Genomic DNA, 21,298 nt, shown 5'->3' on the forward strand with positions numbered 1-21,298 from the left:
ATGAAAGGACACTCACCTGAAAAATAAAGAGCACTAGTAGAGGTAACTACATGAGTAAAAAAATAAAACAGTATAAATAGAGTATACATGTAAGTGTTTTCTTCTATTTCATGTAAAAGACAACTGCATAAAACAATACTTATGAAACTGTGTAGATGGGCTTATAAATGCATAAAGATGTAATTTGTATGACAGTGACAGCATGAGGAGGGGGAGGGAAAAGATTGACACCAAAGCAAAGTTTTTGTGTACTATTGAAATTAAGTTGGCATTCATGTGAACTAGATTGTTTTAAAACAAGATGTTAATTATAATCTCCAGGGCAATGGAGAAGGAGAAGAAGAAAAAGATAAAATAAACAACAAATTAAAATAGTACACTTGAAAATGCCTACTTTGTACAAAAAAGGGTAGTAATAAAGGAATGGGAAAAAAAAAGACATATAGAAAGCAGATAGCAGCTGTAACTTCAACCTGATAAGAAATTACATTAATGTAAATGAATTAAACATTCTAATCAAAATACAAAAGGCAGAAATAAATGGAATAGAGAATAGATGAACAACAGAGAATAATCAACAAAAAGAAAAGTTGGTTCTTTGTAAAGATCAGCAAAATTGAAAAATTTTTAGCTAGTACTGAAGAAAAAACGAGAGAAGATTCAAATTACTAAAATCAGAAATGAAAGGAAGGATGTCACTACTGCCCTTACAAAAATAACAAGGAATAAAAGGGAATACCATGAATAATTATATAGCCAATAAATGAGATAATCTAGATGAAATGGATAAATTTCTAGAAGGACATAAATGCCTGAAGCTAATTCAAGGATAAATAGAAAACTCAAATAGTCCTACAATAAGTAGTGGCTGAAATAGTAATCCAAAACATTCCCATAAGGAAATGCTAGGCCTGTATGGCTTTGCTGGTGAATTCCATCAACTACTTAAAGAAACAAAAACAAAAACAAAAACAAACAAACAAAAAAGCTTCACAAACTCGTCTAAAAATAAAGAGGTGGGCACACTTCCCAATTCATTCAATGAGACTAGTATTACATTGATACCAAAACCAGACAAAGGCATCACAAGAAAACTAAAGACTGTCTCTTATGAATATAAATGCAAAAATCCTCAACAGAATACAAGCAAATCCAATCCAGTAACATATAAAACAGACCAAAATTAAGTTGGATGTATCCAGGTATGCAAAGGCAGCTCAACACACAAAAGTCAATTCATGTAATATGCCATATTAATAGAATAATGGATAAAAACTAGGAATAGAAGAGAACTTCCTCAACTTGACAGAGAATGTCTGTGAAAAACCTGGAGCAAAGATCATACTTAATGGTGAAAGACTGAATTATTTCCTCCCAAAATCAACATTGTACTAGAGGTTCTAGTCAAAGCAACCAGACAAAGAAAATAAAGCCTCTAGGTTAGAAAGAAAGAAATAAAACTATTTCAATTCCAAATGACATGATATTGTATATTGAAATCACAAGGAATCCACCAAAAAACAAAAAAAAAAAAAGAGAGAAAAAATTTTAAAAAACCTATTAGAATTAATAACCCAGTCCGACCAAAATTGTAAGACACAAATCAATATACAAAAAAGTAATTATATTTCTATACAAAGCACTGAATAATCTAAAAATAAAATGAAGGAAACATTTTCATTTACAATAGCATCAAAAAGAATAAAATACTTAGGAATATTAAGAAAACTGTGTGGAATATTGAGAAAAATGTCTGAAACTTGTATATTGAAAACTAAAATACTATGGATAGAAGTTAAAGATGACCTAAAATAAATGGAAAGCTCTTCTGTGTTCATGGATCAGAAACCTTATTATTGTTAGGATGGCAATCGTCCACAAAATGACCTATAGATTCAATACAACTCTGGCTTTTTGGCAGAAATGAACAAGCTGATCCTAAAACTAATATGGAAATGCAAGATACCCAGAATAGTCAAAACAATCTTGAAAAAGAACAAAGTTTTCAAGTTTCCAGATTCAAAACTCACTAACAAAACTATAATCCATACAGTGTGGTACTGGCATAAAGGACAGACAAATAGATTGAGAGAAAAGAACTGAGAGTCCATAAACAAACTCTTACATGTAGCCAGTGAATTTTTGACAAAGGTGCCAAGACAATCCAATGGGGAAAAAACAATCTTTAAAAAATGATGCTGGGACACCTGAACATCCACCTGGAAAGAAAGAAAACTGACCTTTTATCTTAACACCATTTATGGAAATTAACTCAAAATAAATCACAGACCTGAAACTATAAAACTTTTAGAAAGTGAACAATGAGAAAATCTTCAGGACTTTGGATTACAAGTACTTCTAAGATATGACACCAAAAGTACTAACAACAAAAGAAAAAAAGTCAAGTAAACTGGACTTCAGTAAAATTAAAAACTTCTGTGCTTCAAAGGACTTCATCAAGAAAGTAAGAAGACAATCCACAGAATGGGTGAAAATATTTCCAATATTTTCCCTGATATGGGACTTTTATCCAGAATAGACAAAGAATACTTAAAATGTGACAATACAAAGACAAATAAAATTAAAATGGGCAAAGAATTTGAATAGATGTTTCTCCAAAGAAGACATACAAATGGGAAATAAGCACATAAAAAGATGTTCAACATCAGTAGGCATTAGGGAAACAGAAATCAAAAGCACAATGACATGCCACTTCATACCAACTAGGATGACAAATATATATGATATATGATAAATAAATATGTATCTATAAACCTGGTAATAAAAAGTGTTGATGAGGATGTAGAGAAACTGGACTCCTCATACATTACTACTGGAAATATAAAATGGTGCAGTCACTTTAAAAACTACTTTAGCAATTCCTCAAAATGTTAAAAGTAGAATACATCCCAGCAATTCCATTTTTTGATATATCCTCAAGAGAACTGAAAATATGTGTTCACACAAAAACTTGTCCATGAGCATTTACAGCAGAATTATTCATCATCAACTGATGGATGGATAAGCAATATGGTGTATTTATAACAATGGCATATTATTTGAACACAAAAAGGAATGGGGTACTGATATACACTACACCATGGATGAGCCTTGACAACGTCACACTAAATGAGAGATGACAATCACAACAGGCAGCATACTGTATGGTTCTACTTATATGAAATGCTCACAATAGGCAAATCCGTAGAGGCAGAAAGTAGAGCGGCGGCTGCTGGGGGCTAAGGGAAAGGAAGATAAGGGAGTGACTTACTAAAGGGTACTGGTTCCTTTTGGGGATGATGGCTACACAACCCTGAAATGTACTTAAAACCTTAATGCACAATTTCAAAGGCTGCATTTTATGGTATGTGAATTATATCTCCATAAAGCTGTTATTCTTGAAGCTGAGCCCACCTATGGAGCACCTGGCACAGCACTGACTGCGGCATCCAGAGGGGGAGTGACCCACCCACCCACCTTGAAGGAGAGCGGCAACTGACCCAGTGTTGGAGGGGCGCAATCTTCTTACCGACAGACACTGTGAGCAGCACAGATGAGGGGGCCAACAGGCGGCCTCTGGAAACAGCAAACTGAGTTCATAAAACAGGGCAAAGACACAAAGACCTCTCAATAAAACCATTAAGAGTGCACAGTCTCTAGGAGAACACATCTTTGTTTTTTAAATCTTTTTTAATCTGTTTTATTTTCTATTACCTTTTTAATCTTTACTTTTTAAACAGTTCTATATGTTTACAGTCCTCATTTCATTTTTAATTCTCTTGGCTTTGATCTGTTATTGATTATTCACAGGTTTCAAATATTGTGTTTTGATTTTTTCCTTCTTTTTATTAAGGTTTTTAAAAGACATATATTATTGATTATACACTGTTTTCAAATCTTCTTTTCCTCCATTCTTTTAAAATTCTCTCTCTCTTTTTTTTAAGTTTTATTCCAGCATAGGCTTTAGATAGATAAATAAATAAACTCCTTTTAGGACCACAATAGATAACTGATACACCTTAAGCCACAGTGCCAGAGAGATATGAGCAATATGAAGAAGCAGAGGAACTACTCCCAATTAAAAGAGCAAGAGAAATACCCTGAAAGAACAATCAATGAAATAGACATTGATGGACTACTAGATCAAGATTTCAAAAAAGAATTATTGAAGGAACTAAAAGAGATAGTGTTTAGAGATATAAAATATGTCAAAAACAAAATAGAAGCTATAAAGAAGAGCCAAGTAGAATTGATAAATTCATTGGCTGAAATGAGATCTGACCTAAAGGCTGTACAAAGCAGGCTAGATAATGCAGAGGAACGAATAAGTGACCAAGACAGGACAACAGAAACCACCCAATCAGAACAGCTGAGAGAAAAACAAATAAAAAACAATGAAAACAATATAAGGAACCTATGGGATAATATAAAGCATGCCAATCTATGCATAATAGGGGCTCAGAAGGGGAGGAAAGAACAAAGGGGATGGAAAAGGTATTTAAAGAAATCATGACTAAAAACTTCCCAAACCTAAAGAAGGAATCAGACACCCAAGTACAGGAGGCTCAGAGGTTCCCAAACAGGAAGGGCCCAAAACAGACCCACACCAAGACATATCATAATCAAGATGGCCAGACTGAAGGATAAAGAAATGATCCTAAAGGCAGCAAGAGAAAAACAAAGAGTGAGTTACAGGAGAACCCCTATAAGGCTCTCAGCTGATTTCTCTATAGAAACACTACAGGCCAGAAGGGAGTGGCAAGATATATTCAAAGTCCTGAATGAAATAAAGATGCACCCTAGGATAATTTCTCCAGCAAGGCTATCCTTTAGAATAGAAGGAGAGATAAAGAATTTCACAGAGAAGCAAAAACTAAAAGAGTTTAGCAACACTAAACCCATGCTAAAAGAAATATTGAAAGGTCTACTCTAAATAGAAAAGAAGCAGGATGCTACAGAAATGAGAAACTCATAACTGGAAAGGTGATAACTACCATGAACTACAAATAGAATAAACACAAAATTGTAAAAGAAGACATCTAAATCATTGAGTGGGAGAGGGAAGCAAGAAAACATAGGGTATTTTTTTCTTTCTTCTTTTTTTTTTTAAATTTTTTGTTCTCGGTAGGATGGGTTTGAGACTACATTACTATCTGTTTAGTACACACAGTTACAGTAATTGGTTAACAGACTTACAAAAAAGTGTAACCACAAGCCAAAAACTTACAAGTGAGTCACAAAAACTAAATACAATCCAAGATAATACAAAGGAAAATTATCATACCACAAAAGGAAGAAGAAAGGAACAAAGAGGAAATACCAAATCAACTGCAAAAATAAGTTCAAAATAGCAATAAACATTCATCTATCATTAATTACTGTAAATGTTAATGGACTAAATGCTCCAGTCAAAAGACAGAGTGGCAGACTGGATAATAAAGCAAGAACCTTCAATACGCTGCATACAAGAGACCCCCTTTAGGGAGAAGGACACACATAGATTGAGAGTGAATGGATGGAAAAGGATATTCCATGCAAATGGAAATGCCAAAAAAGCAGGTGTAGCAGTCCTTATTTCAGACAAAATAGACTTTAAAACAAGGACCATAAAGAAAGATAAATAAGGACATTTTATAATGATTAAAGGAGTAATACAAGATGAGGATATTATAATCATTAATATATATACACCTAACATAGGAACACCTAAGTACATAAAACAACTACTAACACAGATAAAGGAGGAAATTGATGGGAATACAATCATTGTTGGAAATTTTAACACCGCATTAACATCACTAGACAGATCTTCTTCCACACAGAAAATAAATAAGGCAACAAGAAATTAAATGATACAATAGAAAAATTAGATTTAGTGGATATTTTCAGAGCATTACAACCCCCCAAAATAGGATATACATTCTTTTCAAGTGCACATGGAATATTTTCTAGGATTGATCATGTACTTGGTCACAAAAGAAGCCTCAACAATTTAAGAAGATAGAAATTGTCTTAAGCATCTTTACTGACCACAATGCCATGAAACTAGAAATCAATTACAGAGAAATAAAGGAGAAAAAAAGGAAAGCATAGAGATTAAACAACACTCTATTAAAAAGCAATGGGTCAATGATGAAATCAAAGTTGAAATTAAAGAATACCTTGAGACAAATGAAAATGAAAACAAGACCACACAAAAATTATGGGACACAGCAAAAGCAGTGCTATGAGTGAAGTTTAGGGTTATACAGGCCTTCCTCAAAAAAGAAGAACAATCTCAAATAAACAATCTAACCCACCAGCTAAAAGAACTAGAAAAAGTAGAGCAAAAACACCCAAAAGTCAGCAGAAGGAAGGAAATAATAAAGATCAGGGAGGAAATAAATAAAATAGAGATTAAAAAAACAAAAGAAAAAAACCAATCAAACCAAAATCTGCTTTTTTGAAAGAGTAAATAAAATCGACAGACCTTTGGCCAAACTCACAGAGGAGAAAAAAGAGAGAGCACAAATACACAAAATTAGAAAGGAAAATGGAGAAATTACAACAAATAACATAGAAATACAGAATATCATACAAGAATATCATGAAAAACTATGTGGAACCAAAATGGGTAACCTAGAGGAGATGGACAAGTTTCTGGAAACATACAGTCCACCAAGACTGAATCAAGAAGTAACTGCCCACTTGAACAAACCAATCACTAGAAATGAAATCGAATTAACAATAAAAAACCTCCCTACAAATAAAAGTCCAGGGCTGGACAGCTTCACCGGGGGGAATTCTACCACACATACAAAGAAGAACTCATATCAGTCCTTCTCAAACTCTTCCAGAAGATTGAAAACGAGGAAATATTCCCAAACTCATTCTATGAAGGCGCCATCACCCTGATAAAAAAAACCAGGCAAAGGCACCACCAAAAAAGAGAATTACAGACCAATATCACTGATGAACACAAAGGCAAAAAGTCCTTACCAAAATACTAGCAAATAGAATCCAACAGCACATAAAAAAGATTATGCATCATGCTCAAGTGGGGTTCATCTCAGGGACAAAAGGGTGGTTCAACATATGCAAATCAATGTAATACATTACATCAACAAGAGAAAGGACAAAAATCACATGATCATCTCAATAGATGTAGAAAAGCTTTTGATAAAATTCAACACCCATTTATGATACAAACTCTCACCAAAGTGGGTATAGAGGGAACATATCTCAACATAATAAAAACTATATATGACAAACCTACAGCCAGCATAGTACTTAATGGTGAAAAACACAAAAGCTTCTCACTAAAATCTGGGACAAGACAAAGTTGCCCACTATCACCACTCCTATTCAACATAGTCTTGGAAGTCCTGGCCACAGAAATCAGGCAAGTGAGAGAAGAAAAAGGGATCTAAATTGGAAAAGAAGAGGTAAAAGTGTCACTATATACAGATGACATGATACTATATATAGAAAACCCTAAAAGATCCACACAAAAACTACTAGAGCTCATCAAAGAATTTAGCAAGGTAGCAGGTTACAAGATTAACGTTTAAAAATCAGTTGCATTTCTTTACACTAACGATGAATCAACAGAAAAAGAAAGTAAAGAAACAATCCCCTTTAAAATAGCACCCAAAGTAATAAAATACCTAGGAATAAATCTAATCAAGGAGGTGAGAGAATTATACACAGAAAACTATAAACCATTGGTGAAGGAAATTAAAGAAGACTTTAAAAAATGGAAAGGTATCCCATGCTCTTGAATTGGAAGAATCAATATTGTTAAAATGGTCACACTGCCCAAGGCAATCTACAGATTGAATGCAATCCTTATCAAATTACCCAGGACATATTTCATAGAACTAGAACAAATCACAATAAAATTCATATGGAACCATAAAAGACATAGAATTGCCAGGGCATTACTGAAGAAAAAGAAAGAGGCTGGAGGAATAACTCTCCCAGACTTCAGACAATACTGTAGAGCTACAGTCATCAAGACAGCATGGTATTGATTAAAAAAAAAAAAAAGACATATAGACCAATGGAACAGAATACAGAGCCCAGAAATGAACCCACAAACTTTTGGTCAACTAATCTTTGACAAAGGAGGCAAGAATATACAATGGAATAAAGACAGTCTCTTCAGCAAGCTAAACATAAGACAAGATACAATAAACCTACTAGAAGAAAATACAGGCAAAATATCTGACATACATCTCAAAAATGTTCCCCTAGCAGTCTACCCAAGCAATAGAAATAAAAGCAAGAATAAACAAATGGGACCTAGTGAAACTTACAAGCTTCTGCACAGCAAAGGAAACCATAAGTAAAACAAAAAGACAACCTACAGAATGGGAGAACATTTTTGCAAATGAAACCAACAAAAGCTTGATCTCCAGAATATATAAGCAGCTCATACAACTTAATAAGTAAAAAACAAACAACCCAATCCAAAAATGGGCAGAAGACCTAAACAAGCAATTCTCCAAGGAAGAAATACAAATGATAATAGACACATGAAAAAATGCTCAATATCACTAATTATCAGAGAAATACAAATCAAAACTACAATGAGTTATCACCTCACACCAGTCAGAATGGCCATCATTCAAAAGGCCACAAATGACAAATGCTGGAGAGGCTGTGGAGAAAAAGGAACCCTTCTACACTGCTGGTGGAAATGCAGTTTTGTGCAGCCACTGTGGAAAACAGTATGGAGATTCCTCAAAAGACTAGGAATAGATTTACCATATGACCCAGGAACCCTGCTCCTGGGCATATATCCTGAAGGACCCCTACTTCAGGAAGACACCTGCACCCCAATGTTCATAGCAGCACTATTTACAATAGCCAAGACATGGAAACAGCCTAAATGTCCATTAACAGATGACTGGCTAAAGATGATGTGGTATATTTATACAATGAAATACTATTCAACCATAAAAACTGATGACACAATGCCATTTGCAGCTAACATGGATGCTCCTGGAGAATGTCATTCTAAGTGAAGTTAAGCCAGAAAGAGAAAGAAAAATACCATATGAGATCACTCATATGCAGAATCTAAAAAAAAAAAAAAAGAAAAGAAAAAAAGCCCATAAATACAAAACAGAAACAGACTCATAGACATAGAATAGTGGCTGCTAGGGGGACAGAGGGTGGGAAGGGACAGACTGGGGTTTCAAAATGTAGATAAATAGATAAACAAGATTGTACTGTGTAGCTCAGGGAAATATATATAGGATCTTGTGGTGGCTCACAGTGAAAGAGAATGTGAGAATGAATATATGTATTTTCATGTATAACTAAAAAATTGTGCTCTACACTGGAATTTGACACAACATTGTAAAATGACTATAACTCAATAAAAAAGTGTTTAAAAAATCAGTATTTAATGTAGTTGTTAGTTTCAGAGTGGAAAGTAAGGGGATGAAATTGAACAAAGCACTTCATGGGTAACATTTATGTTCTTTTTCTTAAACTGGGAGATGGATCATTATTCTTTACAGCTTAAATACATTTCTACTCTTGGGAATCTACTCAGTATGGAATAAAATCAACTAAAAAGATTTAGGGGGTAGAACTCAGCAGTAGAGTGCACGCTTAACATGCACAAGGTACTGGGTTCAATCCCCAGTATTTCTATTAAAAAAAAAAGATTTAAAAAGTATTTAAAATGCATATATTTTAAATAATCAATATTATTTAAAAATTAAATAAACAGAGCCCAAATAGTTTTGAGCACAGAGAGATTATCCCCAAGACACACCCTACCTCTGCCCTCTACATTTTGTGTAAATTAATCTGTGTCAAAGAGTAGGACATTGGTGGTGTGACTGCCATTTCCTAAAATGAACTATAATGAGAACAACTACCATGCAAGAACCTTATAAAAATACTACCTTTTCACTTTGCCGCCGTATTTCTGAGGTGCCTTTTCCTGGTTGGAACAATATACAAAACAATGGAGAAGCCAAAGACAAATTTAGGCAAAAGACATCAACATTCAGCCTTTGGCCCCAAACTCTTTTTTTGGTGAAGAGAGGAGAGTACTTCAGAGACCATCTGCAGCTTTCTAGCTAAGAAGCCATGCTGGGCACACACCCTCAGAATCCTGTTAAACAGAACGGATAATTATGCCTATATATCAGAGTTACCATGTAAGCTTCTGCCTGCGGAGCCAGGCCGATAGGCTCAGGGCTAGAGAAATCTGGTCAGCAGCTCATTGCTGGAGCCCAGAAATGTGGATCCAGCCATCACAGCTGGACAGAGGCCAGATGAACAAGAGAAAATGCCTGGTTCGGTGTTGCACCCCTCTGGAGGTTGAGGCCACCAAAAGCAAAGGACTAATCACACAATTCAGAGCAGTGGTGGTGAAATTCAGGGTTCTGGCACCCACGTATTTCCCTTCAGAGAGTGCAGCTGGTATTTTAATTTTGACATCAAGCACAAACTAATTCTTTATCACTTTTTTGCCTTCCTAACACTGTAAAGGCTGTTGGGGTTTTTTTTAGTAAAACAATAATAAAATTTTGCTCATTTGAGTTTTTGAACATGCATTTCTCCATATATATTAAGAACTCATTTCTAAATGCAGAAAAGCACCAGTTTTACCAGTTTTGCCATTGAACCTGAAGAAATCAGGGCTGCTCTTGGCCCACATATGTAGGGCTGTGTGAAGCATTCCTCTGGGATCCAGAAGTACAAGGATAAGCCTCCCTTGAGACCTCCTTTCTTTTTCAAACAAAGTCTTGTCTTAAGACACTGGGGTGTTTCCTAAGGGTAATATTCCTGTCAGAGGCTGGACTGCATTATCTAAGAATTTTTTTTTTCCCATTTCACTTAGTTATTATCCTCAGGACAAAAGGGATGTATCATCCAAAGCAGAAAGTGCTCTGCAATGAGTCTTCTTTTACTAAACCAGTTGGAGACCCTGAATATCATTTATTTTTTCTAGTCAACTTTTCAGCACGGTAACAAGGAATAAAGAGAAGTTACCTCCAGGTAGTTATTTTGATTAAAATATCCATACAGAAAGCAAGCCACCCCCACGACTGCTGCCAGGAGGAGCATCTGAGTGTAACAGCCCAGCCAAGCAAAGTAGATTCTGACCTTCTCTTTCCTGCAGAAAGACAAAAGGTAGTTTCAGAAGACACACATAATCACTCTGTAGCTTCATCCTCATATTAATTTCTTTTTTATCTTTGATTTTTGGGGGGGGCATAATTAGGTTTATTTATTTGTTTTTTAAATGGAGGCATTGGGGATTGAACCCAGGACCTCACGCTGCTAGGCCTACACTCTACCACTGGGCTATACCCTCCCTCCATCATATTAATTTCTGATTCTCAATCAAGGGGGCTTTAAGTTTAAACCTCTGACTCAATTCACACTTAAAACATACGTGTTTTCATAGCAGACCCCAAAGTCTACCGTGAAATAAGAAGTATTTTACGTATCATCGAAGTACTTATCACTGGTTCACCTGCTGAAGCAAGATAAATGAGAACAGAGAAAAGGAGGGGACAAGGCCAACTCTGGAGTGGATGCAGGGGATCATCACCACTCACTGGAAAGCCTGGCACATTCAACAAATCCCCCTAAAGATCTTTCTTAACAAGTGTGACACAAGTGTACATCAACAACTGGCTCAGTCATCTGCTCCTGCCTTATCTCGGGAACTTCCCTGGAGCAAATGCATCTTAAACCACAGATAATAAGGAAATGGCTGATAATGATAACAACTGGGAGTTCAATGTCTCTCTGACAAAATACTTATAAAACTCATTGTGGGAATGGGAGAGGGCAGGAGGGATGTGACTGAGGAAGGTACTGCCTTGTATTCTTTGCATCTAGTACATCTGTTTTTCCTAGGTTTTAAAAACCCTTCAATGTTTCTCAGTTAATCTGGAGTAGGTGGAACAGGCCAGGGAGGCAAGATTAGAAGAAAGGAGGCAGGGCATGAAGCGGTGCCAGGCTGGTCCTGAAAGGGAGACAGACACAGACAGGCAGACACAGAGGGCTTAGGGACAAGGGGGAACAATGAGACCGCTGCTCAGGTGTGTCTTGTTGTTGCTGATACTTTCCTCAACTGGCGCACTGCTGACTCAGCAGTTAATTAAAACCTGTGGATTTCCTCAGCTCTGAGTTCTCTCTGAGGCTTCCGGCTCAGACTGGAGCTGGGCTCAGCTCTGTGGGCTTAGCCTATGGGGGACTCAGCTTTGAGAACAGCCTGGAGTCCTGGGAAACTTCACACAGGAATACCCTTGGGCTGGACCAGCGCTCACAGGGCAGCTGTGAGACCAGCTCCATCGTCAGAGACCTGGGCGTGGACCATTCCATGGGGAAAAGGGCTGAGCCTGATGCCAAATCAGATAGGGGGGACAAAGTGTGTTCATTCTCATGTGACTGGGCTTTGTGGCCTGGCTCATGGATGGCAGGCTCAGGATGGTGTCTGGCAGAGAAAACCCTGGCAATTGGTTTGAGATGTCTTGGACTCTTTCTTGTTAAGCTTTTTGTAATATATTCTTATCAACTATCTGCCCTGGAAATGCCACATTCAAAACTGAAAGAATGTTTGAAGTTGCCTGCTCCAACTGCCCAATGGTAAACACACCCTGCTACAGTTAGGGAGCTGGTCAGGTAGCCTCTGTCTGGATACTTACAGTGATGGGGAGTTCATTACTTCTGAAGATTACTTGTTGGCAAGAAGGTGAGAAAGAATTTTTGAACCTTAAACAGATGTCTGCCTCCTAGTCCTTGCTGAAAGGCTAGGAATAATGAGGATCCCTGCAAATGTAGTTTTGTCTGATTGTTACCTCTCTCTGTCAAAAACACCCCAATTCTTAACATCAATTTTTCAAAATTCAGCTTTGATTTCTTTTTATCAAAGTTATACCACACATTCATTAAAGTGTCAAACAGTTCTAGAACACTGATTGTAAAACAGAGCAGTCCCCAACAACCGCCCCATTTCCTGGCCAGAAGCAACCACGTTCAGCTCCTACTGCTGACTCTTGGAATAATTGCCCCCCTGTCTCTGACTAATATCCTTGTAGCACAGCCTACTGACTTTTTCAGCTTTATGTATTACCTATTTGACTTTCTATTTTGGAAAATGAGGATTAAGCTATCTTTCAAACCCCATCTCATCTACACAACCAAACCTTCATTCTTCCAACATTTTAACACAATTACATTATAATTTTGATCAGCTCAGTATCCTTGCTTTACATTATCCAGACTCTGTACAGACTGTTCACAGCTGTAGCAAGTTGTATGCTAGGCTTACTTTTTTCTTCCCTACTTTGTTTTTCCTGGAGTTAATACTTGTCTTGGTGGTTCATAGCTTAGTTTTCTGGGCACTTAACCATTCAACCCCAGACCTTCTCCTAATGAATAACTTTCTCACTACTTTCTAATACACTGATACAAATTTTATCTCCTTGAATAAATCTCTTCAGATCTCCTTCAACCTGGATTAACGGCATGCTAGTCTTGTCACAGAGCTCAAGGGGCCACCAGTGGGAAGCAACAAGGGAATACATGGACCAGGAGCAGGGAACAGATCAACGTATATTCCTTAGTAAAACATACTTTAAATAGTGGGAAAACTGTTTTCTTTACAAACACAAACAGACACACAAAAGCCCATAAAGAATGATTAAAGAGCCATCAAACCCATGGCACTGCCATCAAATACTGTATAACATAAAACAAAAATAACAGAAGGAAAACATCATATAAATATGAATCTCAAGGGGGATGGGGTACATTCAGTGGCAGACTGTGTGCTCAGCATGCATGAGGTCCTGGGTTCAATCTTTAGTACCTCCATTAGAAAAAAAAAATTTTAAAAAAGAAAAAAGTATCAATTTTAAATATTTACATATGTACAAACGTCCTCTTTTAAAACTGTGTTCTAAGGATAACCCGGGTTAATGACAAAGCGCCTCTTCATGACTGTGATCTTGCTGATAAATGAGGGAGGAAATTAGAGTATGGCCACATGAAATAAAATCCCTTATGAAATAATGATCCCAGGTGACAATCATTATTGGCTACTGTCATCACAAAAAAGAGAGACAACTGGACATTATGTACCTTGTGACAGGAGTACAAAACTCCACATAACAAGTATTCTTGCACAAAGTTGAACCTCAATCAGATCAAGCTTTTAGGGGAGGATCAAATCACTTAGCTAAAGCAAATACATAGGATGGAGAAACAAGTCTACCACCACAGAGAAGAATGAAATCAGCCAAACAGAAAATAGAGAAACCCCTCAGCAATTTCAAGGAAAATGAGAAACAGGAAACTTATAGATTAGAACCCACTTGAGAGATATGTTAGCTGCAATGTCTGAACCTAGTCTGGATCCTGATTTCAACCCCAAAACTACTTAAAAATGTATTTTTGTGACAATCAGGGAATATTTTGTAACCCTAAAAAAAAAAAAAAGGAATATTCCAATTGTGTTTAAAAGAGATCTTGTCATTTCACTAATGAGAGGTTAAGCTATGTAGGATTGTCTGCAAAATGATGCTGTAGTGGGGGAGGGGAGGAGGAGGAGATAAAAGATGCAACAACAGTGACTCTGAGTTTATAATTCTGAAGCTGGGTGACCTATTCAGGCATGCTGGCTGTGCTGTTTTCTCTACTTATGTATATGTTTGAAATTTTCCATAAAATGTGAAACAAACAAAAACACATCACAGTATTTTAAAGCTCTCACTTTGAAGATTAAGAGGTTTGCCCAAGTAGGTGGGCACCTGCATGGGGCACTGAGATTAGAAAGAACAGGCACCTGGCTCCAGGCCGACCTGGGGCTATCTTGACCTTCCTCTTCTCCTCACCATCCACAGCCAGCCCATAACTGCATCCTGTCAGCCCCACTCCCCCAACGCATTCTCCCTGGCTCCCACCGTCTCTCATCTGGCCCACTCCAAAAGCCTCCTGCCTGGTATCCCTGCTTCCTGGGCCCCTGCAATCCATTCTCCACATTATCTTTTCAAAATGTAAGTGAGAGAAAATTACTTTATTGCTTAAACTATCATGACTGCTCCTCACTGCACTTAGAGTCTACACTCCTTTCCGTGCTCCTGATGCCCTTCTAAACCTCGCATCTCATCATTCTCAGCAGCACTGGCTCCAGTATCTCCTCAAACCTGCCAAATGCATTTGTACCTCGGGGCCACTGGACAAGCTGCCTCTATCCCTGGGATGACTTTTCCCAGATCCTCAAAATCTGGCCTCCTTTTCACCATCCACATCTCAGCTCACATGTCACCTACTCAAAGATAGCTTTCTTGACTCACTTCCCCCCATGTCTCCCCATCTCAACACTGTGCTATTTCCTTCATTTCAATCAGATGTTTTGTTTCCTTATTTGCCCAGTTATGTTTGTTTGCTCAGTTGTTCTTCATCTCCCTCTCCCCAGCTGCCTTGCCAAACAGCATAATCTCCCGGGGAGCAGCCAACGTTGGTGCTCTGAGAAGACCCATGCTGAGCAAAATGTAACAGTCACGTGGTGTAGTGGGACGGTGTCAGACAGCAGATACAGCAAAGCAGTGAGAATTTCTCTCTTATTTTATAATTTAAGTGAAATCTAACATTTACTCCTGTTTAATGAAGAATTTGGTAGGTCTTTGGTCCCAGTTCCTGGAAGGCAACCTCTAAAGCCTTAAAATTTCCCAAGATAGGAGTGTTTTTGTTATTCATGGTGGACCCTTGGATGGCTTGTGCTCATGAGATGACTCAGGATGGGGACTGGCCTGCCAGAGACACCAGCCATGTGATTAGAGGAGTGGGGCTATGAGCTGGGTGACAAGTGAGTGACCACCATGAGAGGAAGGGGCTCAAGGGTTAGAGCTAAAGACAGGTTTGAGTTATGGTTAGGGTTTGGGTTAGCCATGTCGGTAATGACTCAATCATGCCTTTGTAATAAAGCCTCCAGTAAAAACTTGGGGCAACGAAGCTCAGAGCTCCTGTGAGCTTCCTGGTTGGTAACACTCTTGGAGGACTGTCACACTCAGATGCCATGAGGGCCACCCTGAGCCCTTCCCACTGGAGTGCTCTCCCCAACAGCTCACCTGATGAGATCCAAGGGCTGCTTCTTGTCTATGCTTCAAGGAGGAGCCCATTCCCTGTACAGAAGGCCCTTTTCACTGGGGCAGCTGAGGTCCTCTGATGGAGCACTGAAGTTGCACTGGGAATCAGAAGCAGACAGGTGAGCACCACAATCACCATGTGTTCCCATGTTCTGTTGATAAAATGTGGTGCTAACACTTTGTGGTCATTTGTAAATAAGGGGCCTTCACTTCCCAGAAGGGATGGAAGTACTATATAATTTTTCATAATTCTCACCCAGAGCTGATACTAACCCTTTGAGGGTCATTTGCAAACTTGGGTGGAAAGGAATGCTTGGATGTTACAGTCCTGGGACCACCGTGGGTACCTGGTGAGAGCCTTGCAGATGCTATGTCCTACAAGTGAGCCAGTCTTACACAGCAAAAACAAGGCCAGCCAAGTGCCCAAACTGCTGTAGTGGAGGGACACTTGATGGTCCAGGCCCTTCTTGGACACCCAGAGGAACCTAGACTCTGGCTGGTTAGGGGCAGGGTCAATTCTAAAACCCAGGCTTTTTTGTCCCCACAATTCAGTGGTTATCCTGTGACAGCACATGGAATATAAACAACAGAGAAACTTGATGTGATATTATAGATTTAGCTTACTCAAGAGACAAAGTTTAAATCCAGTCATTCTCCTTCCCACCTGACCTAATTTCCTTCCTCCTGTACTAGAAACAGATTATCACCCACCCAGCCTTAACATGGGTCCTGACTCCACTTACCTTCCTCCCAAACACCACATGAGATGATTCCTCAGCCTGGATGTGGGACCAGCAATTACAAGAGGCTTTAGTGGAAAAGGACTTGTGCGCAGATGCCAACTAAACACTGTAGAATCCTGGTGTCCCACATTAGTAATCATGACAGCTGTTTGCAAGTGTCCCCAAAGTTCATTTCAGACTCTGACTGCTAATTTTGCTTGGGCATAAATATAAAACATGTAGACTGCTGGGCTGGACTGCTATGCTGGGTCTCTGATCCAGGAAGCTCAGTGTTTGCTCCCTGCACCCAGCTCCCTGTTCTGTTCATGCATGTGTATCAAAGAGCTGTTTAGTGTCCATTTTAATACCTAAAACAGTGCATTTCAGTATTGTCTTCATCCACAAATATGTGTACCACACAGTAGTAATGATCAATCTCAGTCTTTGCTTTCTTTGGTCTTAGAGAGTCAGATAAATGGATAGCGAAGATAACAAAGTCATAGAGTGCTATAATATAGTATTTCCTTTATTTCAATGACAGGATTTATTTAAAGAGCTTAGATATAACATCCTTGCATTTATGGCATCATTAAGCGTCGGAAGCAGTCACATTTAAAAAACTTCATTCCATGAGAGATGTTATCAGTTAGAGAAGTGCTCCTGAATTTGAGGGGTTGCTGTCATCTCAGACGGAGTCCCTAAAAAATGTCAACACTCTGCAGTATTGCCATCATGACAAGAACCCAGACAGATGAAATTTGGAAAGCCCTGTGGCTTTCTAGTGCACAGACAGAAAATGGTATTTCAGAGGGAAAAGCCTGAATTACAGAAAATGATAAATGAAATGGTCTAACATGTATTTCTCTTACAAAGAACTAATACTTCTTTGGTTGATAATAACATCTGTCAGTAATTATTAAAAGAGCTGACAGATGCATAGTACTTACTATTAGCCGGGGCTGTTCTAACATTGACACAGATTCATTAATCCCCATAGCAATTCTACGAGTTGGGTAGTATTATTGTTCCCATTTTATTGATGAGGAACTTGATAAAAACAGAGACTAAATGACTTTCACAAGGTTGACAGTGAGAAACCAACACAGGTGTTCCAGCCTGAGTCTATGCTCTTGGCCACTTCTTTTTTTTTTTTTTTTTTTTTTTTTTTTTGGTGGCAGGGAGATAATAAGGTAATTCTGGTAGGGGGTGGGGAGGTAATTAGGGTTATTGGTCTATTTTAGAGGAGGTGTTGGGGGCTGAACCCAGGACCTTGTGCGTGCTAAGCATGTGCTCCATCACTTGAGCTGTACCTTCCCCTCTCGAGTCTATGCTCTTAGCTGCTAATCCGCACTGCCCCACATGGTAACTCTGGGGGAACTACAGTTCATTCATTCACTTGTTAAACTCAGCCTTCCCGGTGCCTGGGATTCAGCAGTGAACAAGACAACATGGTTCCTGCCCTAAATGAGCTTGTCGCCTCCTGACATATTATCTTCATTTTACCCAGGAAGAAACAAAATCAAGAAAATTAGCCCTTTCCTGTTAACACTGGAGGAGACATGAGGTGCTTTATTTCATCTTTGCCATTTGACTTACACCATAGGGAGGGAAAGCTGCCTTGCAGATCCCGGAGCTCACAAGCCTGTTAATCCTGAATTTTTTTGACACTGTCCCTTACTTGATACTTGATCTGAGAAAGGATGAAGTAAACCTAAAAAGATTCTAAAAGAGAGTGTGTGGTTTATACAGGGTAACTAAACAGCCAGTGTTTACTGTCCTAACAGGAATCTGTAGGCATATTTCTTTTCTTTCTCTTTTTTCCTTCTTATGGGCAGCTTTTAAAAGCCAAACCAAACCAACCAAACCAAATCACTGATAATCCAACAGCAGGTTCTAAATCACCCCCAAGACAGCAGCTAAACTCGGTTTAGACTTACAATGTGGCTTCTGGTGGCTGGATGGAAGAACGTATCTCTATCCTGAATATAAAAGTCATTCACGCAGGTATTCTCAAATAGGGCAGTGAAAAACTCTTGCTCTAGCTTGATGATACTTTCATCCACTTGGAGGACTTTCATAAAACGCTGAAATTATCAAAGGCTGAGGACCGGGTTTTCAGATCATTGGGCTTCAGAGGCAATTTTATGTGCATTATCTCAGCGTATGTACACAGCACCTCCCACAGGGTGTGTACTTTTGCAAATACAAGCTTGTCATCCAAAACCTATATTGGGAGAATGAAAATACAAACTAGGAAACTATTTTCATATTTTTAGTACACAGATTTTTCTTACATTACTGGTAGTTAAAGCACGTGTGCAAACACACACACACATATGACACTGGTAAAAGTGAAGATATAATAAAAATAGATTTGCAAACCATCATACATTTTTGCCTTAAACATATTTCCTTTGTTGAAATTACTGAAAAGTTATTTAAAATCCTTACAGTTCATTCATAAAATTACCAATGTTTTAGATGAAGAAAAGCAAACTTGTTAATTTGTAGTTCAAATTAGTAACTAAAAATAAAAACACTAAAATATTCTTTGCAGTGGTATTTTGATGACAATTTTTTAAATTTCTCAGACCTAGGACTATTTACATATCTGTTCAATATAGCGTTAAACAACCATTAAAAAGGATTTAGAAGAATTATATTTATTGATATGGAATATATAATAAAAGGAAAAAGCAAAAAAGTGAAGTAATAATTTTCATTTTTGGAAGGGAAAAATCTACATTTGAGCAAAAAAAATGTTTAGAAGGATTTTAAGATTCTTTACGGATAATTAAGCTATAGATTATTTTTAATTCCACTATTCTTACATTTTCAATTTTGGGGGGTAAATTTTTATAATAAAAAATCTTTAAAAAGTTCTTGCATAAATACTTTAATATATATATTTATGACTACATTCTCTGGCTATTAAAAAAGATCTCCTAGCTTTGAATTTGAAACATACATTCCATAATGCAGATTCTGACTGACTCCCCTCCCAGCCCACAGCGAAGGTGTAGCTGCGGTGACATGTTTCAAATGTCATTCCAGGTAACATGCAGGCTCCCAGCCAATGGCTGCAAAGGGACTGACACTCACTGATCTGGTTGCTTCCAGCTGCAGACCATCACAGATGAGGTTAGACTCATAAGCTCATGTTTTTCTCTGTCAAAAGAAATCAGAAAATGTTAGGCTTTTACTTTCAACAAGGGAACAAGAAGTTGTTTGATTTTGTTATGCAAAAAATAACAACAAACCAATTTGAACCTGATGAAAAGACATTTGCTCAAAACAGCACAGTAGCAATGAAGGTGCTCTGGCTGGCAGGGACTTGTTGGATTCCTGTGAGTGCTGGACTCCTCACATGGAATTCCCTTGGCACTCCAGAAGGCCTGTGGTTGTCCCCATGGGTTTGCGGCCATTTGTGGTGCACAAAAGTCTCTGGCTTTTCCACAATTTCAAAGCCTTTTTTGGCTTATGAAAGATTTTGCACTCAAATGGAGTTTTCTTGAGTCCACTCACTGATGTCATTTACCAGAGTTATAGTCCAGATCTGACATTCTAGACTTTTAAAATTTTGCAGACACTCAAATGGTTCAGGTTTGAATATGTATTCACCTCTGCAGGCTTGGACCAAATTCGATAAAACCACCCGGACATGTTCAGCAAAATGCAAAGAAATTTTTCTCTCTGCAAGACTGAAATGTCTGTGAAGCTATAAAAACTTCTACATCTACAAAAATAGGGAACCAACTCATCAATAACATATCTATCTATAATGCATGGCCATTTAAAAAAAATACTGTATTTACTGCTATTAAATTCTATCTGGCTTTTGCCAAATTGCATCCTAAACTGTAAGGAAAGTATATAAAGGTAGAGAATTTTTGACCTTTTAAGAGAAAAAGGAACCCCCCTACTCGGTTGGTGGGAATGTAAATTGGTGCAGCCACTATGGAGGACAGTATACATGTTCCTTAAAAGACTAAAAATAGACTTCCGTGTGATCCAGCAATCCCATTCATGGGTATATGTCTGGAGAAAAATATAATTCAAAAAGACACATGCACCCCAATGTTCACAGCAGCACTATTTACAATAACCAAGACACTGAAACAACCCAAATGTTCACTGACAGATGACTGGATAAAGAAGGTGTGGTATATTATATATATATGTATATATAAATATATATATACACACACACATATATATACACATGCACACACACACACAAAATGGAATCCTGCTCAGCCATAAAAAATAAAATAATGCCATTTGCAATAACATGGATGGACCTACAGGGTATTATGCTAAGTGAAGTAAGTCAGAGAAAGAAAAACAAATATTCTATGTGTTAACTTATATGTATATCTAAAAAATAAAACAAATTAATGACTATAACAAAACAGAAATAGACTCACAGGTACACAGAACAGACTGGTGGTTACCAATGGGGAGAAG

Source organism: Camelus dromedarius, chromosome 26, assembly GCF_036321535.1.
Source record: "Camelus dromedarius isolate mCamDro1 chromosome 26, mCamDro1.pat, whole genome shotgun sequence".
Lineage (NCBI taxonomy): Eukaryota > Metazoa > Chordata > Mammalia > Artiodactyla > Camelidae > Camelus > Camelus dromedarius.